Below are 19,364 nucleotides of genomic sequence, written 5' to 3'. Positions count from 1 at the left end.
CTCCTCCTCCTCTCTCTCTCTCTCTCTCTCTCTCTCTCTCCTCTCTCTCTCTCTCTCTCTCTCTCTCTCTCTCTCTCTCCCTTCTCCATCTCGCTCACCTGCCACTGTGCTTTTTTCCGGCCGTTCTATTTTGTCCTGCGGACTGTGAAGCAGAGTGCGAGCCGGGTACATACACCGGATACCGCGAGGAACGCGCGTAACAATGTTCGATTCGAGCCTGGCACTCATGATTCAGTGATATCTTGCCGAACGAGGTCGCCGGGGATCCGGTCAACCCAGACGGCCGACCCAGACTACGTGTCGCCGTGTATTTTCACGGGTGCACCGAACGTATCCCGCGCCCCGGCGCTCGTCCTGCTCCTCCTGTTGACTCTGCGTCGAGAGAAATTAGAACTGCCCGTGGCTCGAATGACTTTTTAACCCCGCCTTTACCACATATTACGCGAACCCATTTAGCCGATCCAATCCCATCGGCGGTATAATCGCAGCGTCTACGTTTTCTGTCGCCATGTATCGCGCCCGGGACCGCCCGAAAAGCGAGTGGAGAATAAATTTAAGGGGACGCTGGAGCGATTGTGCACTTTTGGCATCTTTTGCCCCTAGAATTGTCAATTCGTGAAAACATTTGTGTAATATACAAATTATGTGGCTTTTGTGTGCAGACCGACAGTGTTCCACTATTCGGACTGAATCAGAGAACAGCATGGTATCATTGAAACTAAATTTAGAAGCCTAACAAAAAATCTATTCACTCGAATAATCGTGTTAAGCTCCTAAACTTAATTTCAATGATACCATGCTGTTCTTTCACTTAAACTGAATAGTGGGACACTGTCGGTCTGCACACAAAAGCCACATAATTTGTATATTACACAAATGTTTTCACGAATTGACAGTTCTAGGAGCAGAAGGTGCGAAAAGTGCAGGATCACTCCAGTATCCCCTTAAACGGCGTGGGAGTCGATAGACGTTGATAATATCGAGTTTTTTTTTACGTTGATTATTTTGACAGTCCATTCTGCCGCGTGAAAAGGAAGAATTGAGAAAAATGCATCGGCGGACGTGTCGATACTGGAGTCCTTTTACTTAGGACTCTAGGAAATTTATAGAAGTGATTCTACGGAAACTGTGATAAATTCGCGTGACACGTGTACGAGTGGAAACGCGTGTACCTGTTAATGCCCTTTGCTGTTTCTCTTCCCTTCTGAAAATATTCGTTGCTAAATTATATTACACGAGGATGAGAATGTCGGCCAGTGGAGCCAGCGAGGAACGGCCGTTCTTTATGTTCGGCGGGCTTTTATTTGCCCGATGAGAGAGCGCGAGCCTATACGCGCGGAAAATTTATGTTTTAGCGAAAAACGCGGGGGCATTTATACACGAAGCGCGGCCGTTTGTCCGGCCGCGTTTAATGAATGGCGGTCGTGGTGCGCGCAGAAATGTATTGCTCGCGTAATCGTTTATACCTGCTTAAAAAAGTTATAGTTCCTTCCTGCGTCAAAAAATTCCGTCTCGCAGACGCGGAAACGACGAGGTACACAATTGCATAATTTACGGCGGAAACAAGAAAGCGCGGGGAAACTCCTTTTTTAATCTCGTCCGGAACATGAATAAATTCACGTTTTAGCAAACACGCTAGATAATATACAGGACTGAGAGCGCGAATTTGTTTTGTCACTAAGCTCTCGCGAGCTTAACGTGCGCGTGATTTCGAATTCAGGTACGTTTACACAAAAACCGCACGTGTCTCTGCTACCCTTTCCTAAACAAATCCCGCGTCATAATGATTAAAATATTACTGGATCAACCCTGCCTTTCTTTTACCAAATGGCGGTTTTAGAAAATTCTCAAAAGCGCCCGCGATACGAGATGGCTCGCAATTGTATTCGTAGCGCACTTAATTTTCACTGAATTTACAGCGCGCATATTTAAATACTTCCGCGAGTACCGCGACAAAATAATATTTTATTAGCTGTATTGTTCGCGTTCGCTCAGTTTTGAATCGGTATCGTAGTTCCAGAATTTTATCAGTTGAACGTTTTGAATAGTGGGTAAAATTCTGGGATTTACGTACGCGTTTGCATTTCAACGCGTGAACTTTCGAAATCGTTACGGTAGAAAAATCAGAATAGATTCGCTTTTTCGCAGAGAGTAAGCGCATCAATTTCGAAAAGCGTTTCTCCGCGGCACATCGAGAGTATCCCGTATTGTACGCCTTTGATCTACGTGATTCACGTACCCTGTCTGAGAACTCCTCGTAGACACCGAAACTTTCTAGTCGTAATGTCGTAAGCTCCCGTGAAAAAGTTTCCACTTTTCTCGGCAGGAAACGGCGCGACGAAGTCACCGTGCAAGTCGCAGATTCGCGATTTTGTTACTTCATTATTTCTTCGCGCAAGTTCACGCTCCAATCGCAATGAGGGAAGTCCGAGCTTTAAAACGCCTCGTAGAATTGTATCGATCGCCATTACGATAAACGCTCTCTCATTTCGCGATCCTGTTATCAATATTTATATTAAGAGATGCACAGTCTCTGCAGGACGCAGAATAGTGGTTCGCACCAAATTATATGACGAAAATGAATGAAAACGATGCAGTTACCGCGTTCGTACACCCTCGGAAAGGATTTCTGTTACCGAGACAAAAATTATTCTTGTCGCATTTATATTTCTCACAACCTCACTTAGTATAAAAATAAGACAATATCAAAATAAAATCAATAATTCTTATTCTCTGTCGAATTAAAACAGATTGACTCAATATATACTATATTGAGACAAGAGGAACTTTATATATTCTTGCGTTTAGAATAAATTTTCCCTCCATCTTAGAACGCGCGAAGTTGGCACCATATTAGACAAAAGACGGCACATACTATCATATTATTCTAGATTTTAGAATTTTTCATTTAAGATTGAAGTATTCCTTTCTCTATAATAAATATGATTGAAAAATAAGACAATATCAAAATGAAATCAATAATTCTTATTCTCCTCTGTCGAATTGAAAAAGATTGACTTAATATATTGAGACAAGAGTAGCTCGTGTGAATGTAAGTTTATGTACTCTTGCGTTTAGAATAAATTTTCCCTCCATCTTACCACGCGCGAAGTTGGCACCGCGATATTACACAAAAGACGACACATTCAAGTGTAATAGCATTGGACCCGGAAACTTTTCTGTGGGTGTATTATTGATATTTATTGGATGAAAAAAAATCCTTATTACGACACGCTCGTTTAATATTAACGAAAGACCTGCGCGGGGATGTGCCCCGCTCCGCGGAAGTTTTCTTTGATAGCGCCATGCATTTATTCCCGCGACGTTGCGCCGTCTCGCGTTATCAGCGCAGATAACCCGTCGCGATGCGTGACGCTGCGGGCTACGTTCTCGCTTAAAATTTAATTCGAGCTCAAAGCCTTGGCTTTATGTCAGTTCGGCGGCCGTGATTGGTTGGCACCTAAGTTTAAGCTCACAGGCTTTAGTTCTCCCCCCCCTGCCCCCCGAACGGCGAGCGTGTGTACGTGTGTATATAGGCATTTATGTGACGCCGCGGGTAGCGCAAACCGGGTCACCCCGTCGATGTTCGTAATCCGCCCTCCACAATAAATTTGCGTACACCCGTGATTGTTCAAAACAACGTTGTTCTCGCGCGCGAGCGCCGCGCTCGTTGGATCTGGCAGAAATACGAGCGCACGCGTAAGATTTGTTTAAGCGCAGCCTCGCGTTATATTTAGCGATGCTCGCCGACGCTAAAGCCGCGCGAGCGCGTCAGTTTGCGCCCGTTAATAAATTGAAAAGGCACACTTATTGATGAGTATCGATCTAACGGACTAGGCACGCCGAGGAGGTAAGCGGCTTTGCAGTCGTAAATTAACGCGCGCCACTTTTCGAAAATTGAATTTATATAAAAGGGACGGCGCGCGGAGTTGAATCGTAACGCAAGTAAATGTGATTGAATTATGTTTCTAGCAGATTTAATTGCGTTCATCGAACCATAGTCATCGCGGGTGGCGCGCACGCGACGGTGAAAATTATCGGCGCAAGAGGACGGCAGATAATATAACCGCTAGATAATGTATCGCGCGAAAATTACACGGTACCCGGTTAACGCCGCGGCGTGTGACCCATTTAAAAGATCTCATTGCAGATACCGCGGGGTGATAATGTATGGACAGATTGCTTTTGTTTCGCGGGCGGTTCATTCTCGCCGCTTTGTGTAACACCTTACCGCGGAAGAATCTCCCCCGGTATTTACGCACTTGCGCCGGTCTACAACGTTTCCTACTCGGCGCCGCTGTTATCTTTGTGTTACTAATTTTCCTCTGTTTTGCGAGGTGATGAATATTGAACACACGCGACACGATGTACTTAATTATGTAAAATTAAGGCGAGCCAATTTAATCTCACGAGTCGCTGCCGCGTATATTTACGTAACCGACAGGACTGTAATATCTAATTGCTGGAACGAGGGATATGTAAATCGCGCCCGGGTCGAGGACCGGTCCTCTTACGCGTTTACGCAATTTGTAAAATTGCGGGATGCGCGGGACGAGACGGGCTCTCGATATGGCGTTCGATTCCGCCGTACACACCGCGGGCGCCCCCCGGTTTTCGAAATCGCGCCGAGCAGTTTAAAATTGTTTGCAGATTCTCCTCGCGGTCTCGTTTACGATCCGATTTCTGGTCTGGTTTTCAACCTCTGCGGACAATTTGCGGATAATGATCGTAGCGGCGCGGCCAAAAAGTTCACCGCGCCCCCTCGGCCCCCTCGCCGCGACGCGACCGAACGATAATTTATGAAAGCGTTGCTTTCGGCGACGCGGTCGTACGCGCCCGCGTTCGCAATGCTCTCTCGTGGGCGTCGTTAGCGGAGTGCCATGCGCCACGTATTTACGCACTAGAGAAATCAATAAACCATGCTCCGGGAAACGGGTTTAGGCGAGCGAGACCGTGTCAGACGCTGCTCGAAGGAGAGAGATAGAGACGGAGACGGAGAAAGAGAGAGGGAACGGAAGGGTAAAACTGAGGGGTAGCGCGCGCCCTTCGCACGCTATCCAGCTATTAGACAATGCAAATAGTATCGTTGCCCCGTGATCGGCAATTTGGATCTCGATACTGCGCCTCCGACGGGGAAGAGCCCTCGTTTTTTACCGTCGCTCTGTCTCTCGGGTAATCATGATGCATTAGGATGACGCCGCTTTCCCTTCGCCCCCGTCCCTTTTGTTCGAAATCGCGCTCGAAGCGCTTTTTTTCCCGAAAAACGTCCTCCCTTCTCCGTTCGAAAAAATTTACGCGCTAAGTTCGCACAGCGCCGGGGCGGGGGGCGGGGGGATCGTTTCCGCAACGTCACCCCCGCGCGTTTCCGCTACTCGCAAAATGACGAAATAAAATCTGGTTATTATCACGCTCTGTAATATCAGCGGTTCGCGATAATCCGATACGAGCGAACGCTGAATGGAATACGTGGATTACGCTGTACCGGATGTTTACGCAAGATGTCAACATGTGAAAACAGAAGATTACGAATTTGCATTCTGAAATGTTCGACGCCGGGGCGCGCGGGGCCGCGCGATCGGATTAAAACGCGAACGCGGAACGCGATTCGACGTGTGGATTACGGACGGAGACGGCGGGGACGTTTGCGCAAAAGAAACAAAAGTCCGGCGCGCGCGGGAGCAGAAATCGACGTGGCAAATTAACATATTGAGATAGTCGTCGCGCGCGCGCGCGAGAGATAACGACGGAATCGGACGGGTTATTAATCCCTCGCCGAAATTCCCGTATACGCGGATCCGCCGCGCCGCGCGCGAGATCGATATCGCATTTAAAATTGTTGTTTACTCCCCGGGGATAGTTCTTGTGTTAATAATTCACGTCATTAATAACTCACGCGTAACGGGAAGATCATGGCAGGTTTATATACAGATATACGCGGGTGTACGCGGCGGGAGACGGCGCAGGAATGACGGGAAGAACGAGAAACGATCTCTCATCTCGTCCCGCCTCGTCTCGCATTATTAGTGCGAGAAGTTCATCGAGCGATGAAGCGTCAGAATTGTCGAGGGTCGAGCCTAGGGTCGGCTTTAACGGGGTGGGCGACTCTCTCTCGTTAAAATGCGAATACTCGACTTAACATAAACCATTTGGCATGACGATTAAGTAAATACGTCCGGGGAGCGAACGGGGTGGAACCGATCGAGCGGAGGAATCAAGACGGTTTATGGCGAGCACGCGAGTACACCCGCGCCGTCGTTATTTTAACGTCGTGATTTATACGCGGCGTATTACGAGGGGAAACCGAGGTGGTACACGTGTCGGAATTCTTTTTCTGTCTAACGTATTCGCACGATCTAATCGCTGTTATTTTAGGCAACGAGGGTTGGTTTCAGGGTGGCTTCAGGGTGGCTTCGAGTGCCGAGGATCGCAAATATTGGACAGTCGAGCTCTTTACTTTTAAAGTCGTTGAAATCAAATTTTTATTACCGTGTCAACGGTAAGATCGCCGAGGCAAGAGTGAGGGCATGGGCAGAATGGCTGTCTTATATTCTTAAGTCACGAGACAGTTGTCGTGCGTTACTTTAAGACAAAGATTAAAAACATTGTTTTGAGAGTACAAGACGGCCATTCTGCTCAGGCCCTGACTTGGCGAAGGGGGAAAACCCCGTGGAGTCGCGCGCTCGGACATGTTTGAATGTTTCCGGAGAAGGCAGCGGCGACGAATTGCGCGCGCGACTTCGAAGCGGGTGTAACACCGCGAGGCAAAATCAGTAATTGTGAGAAACGGAGATGGCGTGCGATCGTCGCGCGAGAAAAATCGCTCGAAAAGCGATTGCGGCGGGGGCGATTTCTACCGACTAAAAGCGCTCTCCGCTCCTCGGACAAAGGCGGCCGCGTTTAACTGCGAACAGCTGCGTACCCGGGCTGTCTGCTGCGGTCTCGCTCCCGCATTGCGGAATACGGATCGCGCGGTCCGAAACCGTTTTCGGAGACGCGAGCTCGCGTCGAAGCGCGCAAACAAACTTCGTAACTTTCGGATCACGGCCGGCGCGGAGTTGGCGCGGTACCCGCTTATGCGTTTCCGCGACGATGGAGAGATTGCGTCGACGATTTAAAACCCATTAAGAGTTGCCGGCAACTCCCGCGGTAACTTTGCTACGAAAACGATTTCCCTCTATCGATGGATCGCTGTCGTTGCCGGACGACAGCTCCCACGAGGTGAGAGAAATCGAAACACGCGCGCGAGGGACGAGGCTGCGTGAGCAAGAGGACAAACGCGGTGCAATAATGACGTCGCTAGAATAAATGAGAGAGAGAGAGAGAGGGGGGGGGTGGAGACCAACGAGTAGTATCGCATAGCTACTTAAAACTTTCGAAGCTTGTCTTGTGTCCTTACTAGTTGGCACCTTGCTTACTTAGCTCGAGTCCGCAACTTACCTTCTCTCGCAGCTTCTCCACTGTTTCCTGTTCTACCCCTTTTCCCGGTCCCTTCCCTGTCCTCTCCTCCCCCTCCCCCCCCCCTCGGTGGCTTAAGTCGAAGTTTACCTTTGTTCCTGGCTGTCAGTCCGATATAGTTTCCGGCTACTATCGCCGCTCCGCAACCGGTGCATCTGTTACTGTGCGCGCCGGCACAGGCTCTGGGGTTGTAACGATATTAATCCGCTTTAGCGGTGCATTTTGAAAAGGGCGATAATCGGCGAAAATCGCCGCGCCCGCCGCGACGACGAGCGCGATCGCAAAATTCGCGAGCGTCGCCGCCGCCGCCGCCGCCGCCGCGCAGCAGAAATTACTTCGATATTTGGTTTGTAAATTTACGCGGAATTCAAATAGGGCGGCCCCGCGATGGTTTATACCCTTTTCCAGGGCGGAAATCAACGTAAATACAGTCGCCGCGGTGAGGAACGACAGCGAGCGTAAGCGCAACGCGCCGCATACCTGCGTTTGAAACAAATCGCTCGGAATTATTGAGCGTTGAATAAAGTATGCTTTTTTTTTATAATTTTATCAAGCGGACCTTTCGTTACACGCGCGCGGGGAATCGAACAATTACGTCGTATAAATCTCATCTTAATGCTTGATAAACGATCCGTTGGTTTTGCGCAACAATAATTCTTCTCTTTGACCAAATTACGCGTATAGTCGCGCGTATGAATCACCCGCGTGTGTATGAAAATTATTTAAAAATCTGCCTTTTACATTTTTTTCCCCCTCCCCGATGTTCATTGAAAAGCGGAGCTTCTTTCAAAGCGCGCTTTCAGCGGGCGGGTTTGTTTAATAAAATAGCAGATTGCGGAGCCATGACGCGCGCGCGATACAGCGCAGATTTTATTTCTATCGGTTTCAATTCGTAATATAAACAGGCGAAATTGATAAAAACTATGTGTACATGAAATAACCCTCGAGACTGTATATTCTCTCCGTTTCTGTTGCAGGAAGTACAGATGCTACCGGTGCATTGTGATGCACGCGCAGCACACCAACGTTCTGCAATACAAAGAAAGTAAGACACGGGCGATCGCTAATTACCGAGATTTTCAATGACATTTCCGTTCCGTTCTTTGAGGGATGTTTAGCTTTTTAATTCAGTACGTCGTGAAAACTTATGATTCACTGAATCTCGTTATAATCTTTCGTCCTCTTTGTGCCCGATAAAATATCATCTTACATTACGCCGTTACTTTTGTATTCTTCTCTTTTTCCCCCCGCCTAGTTTCTCTTTCATTGCTTCCGTTAGCTTAACAGAAACTTAATTATCAGAACGGGACGAAAATCGCTATTCGTTCCCATCTACGTCCTCTCCCCCCATTGTTTCGTTATCCCGGCGCGACTTTTCTCCTCCTGGGGAATCTCGTTCGGGATTTTATTTCGAATAAACTTCGGTATATGTTTCGTCACCCTCGCCTCGTAACGTTTACAAGGGACGACGATGCAACGTTACGTTTCGCTGTTGTTATTAGCTTATTGCACGAGCGATTCACCGGAACCAAGTCTGCTGACCCAATGCGGCACGTTGACCAGCGATGCCACTCTGGTCTCTCTGTTTCGCTCCAATGCCGCGCCGCTGCCCTGTCCCATTAAGGGTCCCTTGGAGTTCACGTACAGCCAGGGCGAGGGCGAGTGCAATTCGCCGCGGTCACGGGCGGAAGCGTGCACGCAGGACTCGCGTCTGCTCCTGCGCTACCAAGCGTGCGCCAACGTTCACTCGTCCGAGAGCGTGGGTCAGTATTCTCCCCGTGTCATTATATATCGCGCCGACATGTGACGACCTCATTTTACACGCAGATAAATCGAATGTCAACTTTGACGCGCGGCCGAATACGGTTTATTTAATCCTCGGACATTTTTCTTTCATTTTTTTCCCCCCTCCTTTTGTCTCGTCGTGAAGGATCGTCTGCAATAGATGAAGCAATAGATGAAGGGTCAGAGCACAAAGCAATGTAGTGGCTTACGACAGCGCGCAAGCTTCGGGTGTATCGTACTTACCTCCAATTACATACGACGTTACACTTACGCCAAAGCTTGTGCGCTATCTACGTTTACGCTTGCGTCTTTGTCGTAAGCTGTTACGTTGCTTCGTGCACTGACCCTAAGCCTGGCGTAAGAGACCGATTTTGTCGAATGAAACGAAATAATTTGATTGAATCATTTTGTCGACTGAACATGTAATTTGGTTGTATAAAACGAAAAGTATGTTGCCGAAAAGAAGTTAAACGTTACGACAACTAAATATTTTGTTTCCATGAGTTGGAGCTCTCTTACTCTCGGCGAATTAGAGCGCAGGGTTCGACCAGTGCTATAAATATTATAAAAAATTCTGCCTGTGCTTTGGCTTTTGCACTGATAAGTAAAAGTTATGGTTTTCTTACACTTTACTACTTACTTCCAATGTAGACGGTCCTTTAGGGACGCTGCTCGTACTCGCGGCTCAAATATCTTGATACCCCGCGGGAACACAATTGTGATACGAGTAATCGTGATTTGCGGATCGCGGGGTTTAAAACGAGAAGTCATAATTGGGCAGCGAGTGCGCCGGGAAATCTGGGGGATTCGGAGATAACGCGTATCCTGTTTTATATTCTTCCCAGCGCGATGCGAACGATTATACAAATTTGATTACGGCGTTTCCCGTTTTCTACGGGATTCTTTGATACCGGGCGATGAATGGGGCGCGCCGTACAATAGATACCGCGTATAAAATAATATTGTTATACCAGCGTTCATTGTGCAATATCCATTTACACGGCAATTGTGTTATACCTGTTTACAAACGCTCATAATTTGTCAAGTGAATACCTAAACAATTATAAATTATACAACGTGCGCGAGTCCAATCACTGCCTAGTGACATTTTGTTATTGGTCCATAATTAATTCGTTGCAATCTACAGTTATAAAGCGCTCGCCGAGTGCCTCAATACGTTGTCGCAAATTTTCAAGTACGCCGCGATTGTGCAGCCCCCAATTCACAGCTTAATCGTACGTCGAGCTCTCTCTCTCTTTCTCGCGCGCGCTCGCGCGCGGCCTTTTTTCCCCGCGAAATTTCGACGTTCAATTTATTTTTCGAATTTTTCGCCGGCCTTCTGTCGCAAAGACAAAAGCGAGGAATTTGTTCGGAAGGAACGCGATAAAGCGCGGCCGCGGTTCCCCGAGCTCGATCGCGAGCGGAAAAAAAAAAACGTCGGCGGCGAATTCCAGCCGAGCGGGCGCGATATCGGCGCGCGATCGAATTTATCAGCGCGAAATAAGTGTGTCCCGGCTCGTCGGCTCGTCACGTCGCCGCGGCGTTTCGGCGCGTAAAAAGGAATTATGACGTCGGCGGCGTTTCCGCGGTGACGTTAACATCCGCTTTGACATTAATTAACACGACGCGCAAGGCCTGTAACGGTCAATAAAGCTCGCGGCTTCGGAATGAATGATTAATGGCCTTGTCAATTACCATTTGTTGCTGGGCTTGTCCAAACGATTTTGCGCAATTATCATCGGCCCGTGGCCCGATCGTCCATCTCGATACGCGGCACGCGGATAAATGAATACACGGCGCCGCGCCGCTGCACGTCCGCGGATCGCGTACGGCGCGCACGGTATAATGCGTTTTCATGAACATTCATATATCGTTTACTCCCCGGTCCCCCCCTCGCCCCCGTTTATAACTTCGGCGGATAGCTTTATCCGGGGACACAACGGCGGCGATAAACCTGTATTTACGGCTCCGTTACTAATAGGGTCGCGTAGGCCGAGGGAATCATGACTGAATTTTCGTACGCTTTCGTACGCACCTTCGCGAAAACCGGCGCGCATCTCCCCGCCGGCTGGTGGGGCTTTAACGCGCGCTTGCAGTTTATGCCTTCTGTACAGGCCTCGTAAACGTATGCGCCGCCACGGCCGCGTTACACGTCGACCGGGATCACTCGTGTGTCCCCCGGCGTAAAAAATGGGGGGGGGAAAAAAAAGCAGGAAAAAAGAATGACAACGGTTATTATTGGATACATGCCAATTTGCAGTTGTAACGGTTTGTTTTTCTAGACGTAGAATTGGAGTGTCTGGCTCATTGGAGGGAGGGCAGCACAAATTACATGGTCGCGCGTTTGCACAGCGATCGTAACGATCGTAAAACAAGCGACGAGGAGAGCTACAGATGCTTTATTTACACAAATCCATCGAACAACACGTGGAACCTCGCGCAGAGCTCGGACGCCGCCTGCAACGGGCTGATCAGCGTCAGCGAGGCCGCCCGAACGTTCAAGATGACACAGAGTGAGTGCCCTTTTCGTTTCTCTTTTTAACGGATCTGCGAAAATCCTTCGACAATAGAGGGCAGTCCCCTATTACGAGACAGGCTCCTAATACGAGACAGCGGAGTTTCTGCCGAATTCATGACGTCACCGTGGATTCATTGCCCTCGGAGTGGAATGTGTTTAGCGGAAAATCGATCGTTAGATCGCGCGATCGTTGCGAAAAAGGATTTGTCGTTGAATTTGGGCGTCGAAAATCTACCATCTCGCATTAGGATCTGCCGTAACTATAAATTTCTAAACCACAGCGAAAACGGTTTGCCGTTTCGCACCTGATACAATAGGCACAGTAAACAAATATTTAGCTGTCGCGACTAAATATTAGCTGTCCATATTTTACAACTGAAATTTTGTTGCCACGTGCAGTTTTTAGGTACGGCAGCTACACAGGGTTGGGAAGTAACTCGTTACTTGTAACGAAGTTACAGCTACAGTCAGTTTTTTTCGGTAACTCTAACTTAACTTCGTTACTTTCTCTCCGTCTGTAACTGTGACTTAACTCAGTTACATTTTTTCGATACCCAGTAACTAATTTAATAGTTGCATTAATAGCTACCTTATATATTTTTGGAACCTCCACAGATCGCATTAGGCCTTGCATTTGCGCGTAAACGCCTTTATCGACACTTTTTACAATTCAAATGGAGATTTGATATTTTTATTTTCACTGCAGGAAAGTAGCTGCAAAGTAACGATTCGTCACTTGTTGAGCAACTGTGACTGCAACGCGTTACTTTTCAGAATTGGTAACTTGTAACTGCAACTAGTTACATTTTTAGCAAAAAAAAACAACTGTAACTAGATACTTTTAGAAAGTAACTTTTCCAACCTTGGGCGGCTGCACGTTGCTTTCCGTGTGGGTGAAAACTTATGGCTACGATTACAGCCGATGAACGTCCTTAATCTATTTGAATTCGTAAAGATCGTGCCTGAAAAAAAGAAAGGAAGACTGGAGAGGGATCGCTCGAACTGGCTGCGCTTCGGCGCTCGTCGCGCGACGCGTACGATCGAATTAACGATCGAAATTCCGCGAGGGGCTGTTAATCGATAGCGACGAGAGGCAGTGGTGGCGGATCGGCGCGTATACCTCGACCCGATACGGAAGCCGCCGTACGTGCGGGGGGGGGATCCCGGAGAACGAGAGCATGTAAACTATGAGAGTGCCTGCGGACACCAGATCGGATTCTTGTCCGGCATACTAGCGTCGGTCCCGTCCGGTGGTCAACGCCAGGTACTTGGGGTATTCCACGGTATCGCATAGCTACACGTAGCCTTGCCGGTTTGGGACGCTCTTGTCGCAGGATTCACGGTTAACCATATTGGGGGCGGCGAACGGGCGGGCTCCGGTTTGATCGTCGGTCGAATGGCGCAATGTACGCCGCGCCGGGGCGATCGGTATGGCCGGGTATTCGTCGCGAGAGGAACGATCTGCCACGGCGCGAGAGACCCGTTAGCGAGTAAACCTGTCAAATGGGTCGCCAGTTTATCCGGCTCTCGATTTTCGCCCGGCGCGCACTTTTCAATTCGAGCGCGAATCTCGGGCGCGCAGTTTCACTGTTATCCCGTTGTATTAATATATCGTTATTGCTTCCCTTCACATCGCGCGGCCCCTTCGCGATCGACAGACGTGTTATCGAGGAATGACAAAGCTGCCGCTTAATATTTCGGAATCGCGGCCGCGGCTGCCGGAGGAAATTCAACTCGAGCGTTAAGCAGCTTAAAAATTTTTCAACGGCGGCCCTTACCACGGCGTCGCGGATGTTTCGTTAACCCCCTACCCGGGTACCGCGTTTCCATTTAAACTTTCCAGGAGGCAGATTAGCCCCGGGATCTCGAGCTACGCCGGGCTTCCCGCCCCGAAGTGCCCGCCCATAGATGAAGAGAGCGTTATTCGCCAACGCGCGATAAATTCTACCCGGCCGATATGTAAATTCGCGTCTCCTCCTTACTCCTTCTTGTACCATTTCCCGCACGCGCTTGTAATCAGTCCGTAAGAATTGTATGCAATCGCGATGATGCCGGGGGGGTAAACTCTTCGATCAAGATATATTCGAAGAAATGGCCGAGAGTAAAATCCTCCCTAAAATCCTAATCCTTCCACTAAGAAGAGACCGTTATAGTTTCCAAGCGCGGTTTACGTTGCTTCGAAAATCCACCGTGCATTAAGATCTTCTCGGGAAATATTGTGGTTAGAGGAGAGTGGAAAAGCCAGAACAGGTACGCGCGCGGTGACGGAAGAAATACAGTTACGCGAAAAACGTGGAATATCATCGCGCGGGCGGAAAACGCATACACGATATTTATGAAATATCGGAACGGCAGTGAATCGTAAAAGGGATATTAGATTTTTCAAGCGTTTTTGCATATCCCCGTGCCCCTTGCGCTCGCGTGCCGTTAAGTTTCGTCCTCCTTTCTCAAACGAAATTGATCTGATTGCGAGTGGTGTTGCCTCGTAGGAAAGTTCTACCCTCGTATCCCGGTGCACTACAGAAGCTAGTTTCTTTGTACAACGAGAGACGATTTAAACATTGGCCCCGGTATGAACAATCATATTTAATGCCGACGCCCCGTGGACCCCCGCAACGTTTTCCGCGGATACTATTTTCATTTTAGATTGCCGTTTTCAAATAACCGCCGCCGCCGCCGCCGACGCACTGTGGAATTGCAATCTTTTCGAGGTAATGCAATGGCATTACATGCGGTCTGACTGTAAAGGAAGATAAGAGGACGGGCGTAATTTACTTTAAACAAAGCATACGTTTCTTCTTCCATTTCGCCGCGGGCGTGACTCATTTTAATACGCATTTTGTTATACACAGCGCGCTTACGTCGCGAGGCCGCGATAAAGCATTAAAAGGAAAATTCGTATTTGCCAAACGCCCCGTCGAGAACCGAGCGCGCCGAACTATAGTTTTATTCTCAATTGGCGCAAAACGGACATCCGGAATTTATTATAATTAACGCGAAATTATTTGTTATAAATTGCGTAACGTGCGCACGCGAGAGCGGTCGTAAATTTGGAAATTTTCCCCCGGCAAGATAGGAAAGAATTTTAATTAGATGGAAACCAGTGCGCAATTCTTTCCACGTATCCATGTAGAAAATTCGCATAAGAAAATAATTATATCGCGGGAACGTAGATCGCATAATGAAACAATTACGCGGATCCCCGCCCGGTTTCTTTATCGCCATCGTTATGCCTCTCTCTTATCATCCGCGGCGACGTATGCGATAAGCAGCGCAATTTCGGCGACCTATAGCGTTACAGCGCACGCATACACCCGATTGAATTATCGATTAGCTTTTAGTTGCACGCAGGCCCGCTGTCGCAGTATGCGGCATGCACGCAGCATACTTTGTTGCCTGTGCATTTTTAACGGTCCATTAATTCACGGTGCACGGTGATTGATGGCCGTGAGCAATCGACCATTGACAGGATAACTGTTCGCCGGCGACAGGGCTGTCGCGCGTTTATAGCAAATAATTTGCGTCAACGTGGGCCCCGGCGCGCGGTAACTTCATCTTGCGTACAGTCTTATTCACGGATCCCAGTTTTACCAGGATTCACATTTTCATAATCTTCATTTACACCCGCACATCGTTTTGCAGCTTCGCTGCCGAATCGTGGAACAAGTTTCCGCTTGAGTTACGTAACGCTGCAGGCTCTATAGGGAACTTCAAACGCAAATTCTACGCCTTTTTTACTCCTGTCGGGGGAGTGCAATTATCTTGACCCCTTGAATTTTGTCTTTTTTTTCCCCCCTTTCTTTCGCCATACTGTTTTTGCGCTACTCTTTTCTATTCTCGTATACCACTAATGATAGTCATCACTGTCCGTTATATTGTCGCTGGTCAGGGGACTGTGTCCTTTTTTATTATACTTTGTACAATATTCAAATTGTTCATTGTACAAAAGTTCTTCCTCACTCGTAAGTAATTTTTTATGTGCAGCTCATCTAACGCTTTAGGGGACTTGTCCCAGAGCGTATAAATACAGATTCCAGTCTATTCTATTTTACATCGATGAGTTTAACGGCGCAGGCGTTGGAAATAAAATTATTTTATTTCGCTTGCGCTGCTGCGCCAGAACCTTACGATCGGGAACAATCCTCTTGCGCCTGTGCCTTACACCTTGTCGTGTAGACGAGCCTTTAGGCTGCGGTTCACGCAGCTTCTATAGAAGCCTGCGGTGGATAGTACATACCTGCTGCCTGGAACTCGGTGGTTTGTGTGGATGAGAAAAATGATGATAAAAACGCGGGTCCAGGCATTAATAAATAAGACCGCACGTGCATTTTTAATAGCCTTCGTATCCCCAAAACGTACATTCTATTATTATTTACGACCCATCCGATCTTTACGATTTTTTAAAGATATTTTCACGAGCGGTACGCGACTCGAATATTTTATCGGCGATTGCGAGAACAATTCCGAGTCATTACAGCGACAATGGCAATGACAGTGCAATGCGTGCGTGAATTATGCGTCGTAATGCAACGCGCGTGAACGTGCATGTGTATGTGTGTTAATGAGGCTAATGAGTTGGTTAATATACATCACGTTCACGTATGACGTATGTCGCTCGCGTATAATTACGCTAGTTACGAATATAACGTCGTTAAAAGTGCGCTGTAATTAGCGCGGAATTGTTCGGTACGAGGAACCCGGTCGAATGTGCCGGCCCGATTTCTATTTTCTGCCGCCGCCCCGTCTTCCTTTTTTTCCGACGGAATTCTTTGACGGAGCGTGCAAGAACCTGATAATGCGCAGGAAACAGCCGGCATGCCGTTGGAAACGAAGTTTACGGCGTAGGAAGAAGAGAGGTCAAAGTTTACTTATGCTGGATTATCTGCTCGAGGACCCCGTGAACTTAAAGAGTCGGGAACGAGCTTACAGTATATATTATGCATTTCGAGTTTGAAATAACTGCGTTAGGAGCGGAGTTACAGCGCTCTCTAAGAATAAAGCCGCAGCTATTTCTTGACACGTAATTACATTTGAATTTAACAGTCGTCCGAATTTGCAATGTGGAGATGAAAATTACAGAAATTAAACTGTTGACGTTGCGGCGATAATCAACTTTGCAATCCCGAGCTGCGGCGCGAAAAACACTAAAAATATTTTCGATAATTGCGAATACCAATGAGACGAAACTTTCGTTGGGATGCTGTTTTAATCGCGCGTGCAATTTTTTCCCGTTGCCAAGCCATAATTTGCGTGTTCCGCGCTTCCGAGTTTTAATCTAAATTTAACGTAGTTGACGACGTCGACGGCGACGACGACAGGAAATTTACAAAGGGGCAAGTTGGCGAAAAGGAACAAACGTTTCGGATCTCGCGAATAATTCCGATTCAATCTCCTTGTTGAGAAGAATACTGGTATCATGAATACACATGCGAAATTTGCGTCGCGAAGCGAACCACGGCGACAAATAGGGGATCCTCTCTCTCCACGGCCATCTTTTCACGTTACAGAAAAGCCACCGCAGCGCTGCGCGTATCCGTCCTGGGTGGTGGACGGTAAATCGTGGGTGGCTTTGGATCGAATGGCTTCCCGGCTCCTGGCGTCGCCTTACAACCTCACGATCCTCGACCGAAACGAGACCCGCCTTGTTTGCCATTCCGTTGTTTCCATTGATGATCATCGCTATCACCATTCCACGCCGATCGATAGGGAGAACCAGAAGCAGTTCGTCGCGAAGGCAACGCGGGATTGGTAAGTTCTATTCATTGCTGTCCGCGTAGGGGACAAGTCGGCGGAGCGCGAGACAATGCGGCGATTCGAAATAGTTGGGCGGAAAGCTGAGGAGAAAAATCGCGGGAGGTGCCGCGGACGGATTCCTTCGCTCTTTCTCCTTTGCTCCGCGAATTGCGAGGGGCATTATTAAAATGTCTACGTTTTGCACGAGGCGAGGGGAAGAAAGCGTTCGCTTTCGGCCGGCGAAGGATAACTTTGCAGTCGGCGCGAACGGGGAATAATTATATCAGAGAAGCGCGTAATATGATAATCGCGAGCTTTCGCTTACTGCGCTCACGTAAATAAACGATACGAGAGCGCCAAGAGAGAGAGAGAGAGAGAGAGAGAGAGTGAGGAAGAGGAAGGGAGTTACTCCACTTTCGTCTGTGCGGCATCACTTTCCCGGGCGTGGATCTACGTTTGTGTGTGTGTGTGTGTATACCGGAATGTCAATATAGGTCCAACCCCCGGGTACTCTCATTAAAGCATTCGTGCGGGCGAGTTCGCGCGACGTAACGTATCGCTTTTAATCGCTCGTGTACATGTACACGAGAGGGCCCGGTCCGGTTTATTCACGTCCCGCTGCCGCTCCCGGGGAGTTACGATTCATCGTTAAAAGCTGAGATAAAAGTGCTTATTGGAACGTGTTTGCCGAACATATCCGCGGGAACACGCTAAAGTGTTTACTACTCGCCGGAGCACACCGGGAAGAATCGGCCCAGAAAACGCGAAGGCCGATCCGATGTTTTTCTTCGCCCGTTCCGCAAAACTGAAGCGTGTCCAAACACTCGTCGTTTGCCGAGCGAAGATAAATTTCTTACTCCGCTGCGAAGTAAGGACGGGGGTAGGTAATTGCGGAAACGCTGTGGAAAAAAAGTTTCCTTGATTGCAGAATTATTTTTTTTTTACAAATCGACCGTGCGGAATTATGCAAGTTCAAATAACGGCGAGTTACTGCGTCTGGATACGTTTCTACCGTCTGAGGCTGCTGTTACATTTGTCGTGCGACAAATTTCTCACGCATATGTTGATTGGTTCCAGGATAGCAAAAGTTCTCGAGTATCTAGAAATTTTGTATCCTGCAGCCCCGAACGACGTAAACACTTAAAAAATGTGTCGCCTAGAGTGTAGGGGGGTCCAGGTTCAAACCCTGGCTCAGGTAATATTTTTCGCAATAAATTTCTTTAATTAGGATTTGCCAGCCGAGCGTCGTCTAGCAATTTTCTACATTGGTTAATCATGTACTGGCGTCAAATAATTGTTTGCGTTACTTAAACAATGTGTCGTACGACAAATGTAATGCCAGCCTTCGCCGTTGTCTGACGCACGCGCCTCGAACGCCTGTCGATAAGCAGCGAGCGCTCGAATGTCCGGGAATAAATATCCGATTAGATAAGAATAATGGAAATTGGCGGGGCGCGTTCGATGAAACGCGATTACATTCAACAGACATACTATCCTCTTCATTTATCCCGAAGGAACTCGGTCAGGCGTAACTTCTCAGCGATTAATATCCTCACTTAGGGAGGTTCCGAGAATAATGTCGCGGTACGGGCGCGACAGCTGCTCGAAGAATTTCCTTTACTTAGATATCACGATATTAAGATGACGCGGAGCGGAAGGGAAGCCGGAGAAGAAAGAATTACTTTCCTCGCATTAAGCGGCGTCTGATCGAGCGCGGAGCCCTACTACTCGGCCGGCTCGTAAATAGTGTCATTTCGATTCCACCGTTCAATGCTCTTGTATAAATTCGCGTCGTACATAATTGCGCGAAATCAAAACGACGATTAAAAGATCAAAGGACCGACGGACAGTGGGCATAGTTATACTATGATTG

General features: G+C 48.1%; 1 pseudogene; it reads left to right on the top strand.

The window, feature by feature from the left end:
- The window catches only part of LOC105560204, a 226,659-nt pseudogene that overhangs the window by 185,636 nt on the left and 21,659 nt on the right, over positions 1 to 19,364 (top strand).

This window comes from Vollenhovia emeryi, unplaced genomic scaffold (genome assembly GCF_000949405.1).
Source record: "Vollenhovia emeryi isolate VEMERY1.0 unplaced genomic scaffold, V.emery_V1.0 DF939237.1, whole genome shotgun sequence".
Taxonomy (NCBI): Eukaryota; Metazoa; Arthropoda; class Insecta; order Hymenoptera; family Formicidae; genus Vollenhovia; species Vollenhovia emeryi.
Note: the sequence above shows the minus strand (reverse complement) of the source record. Positions and strands in the feature narration are given on the sequence as shown.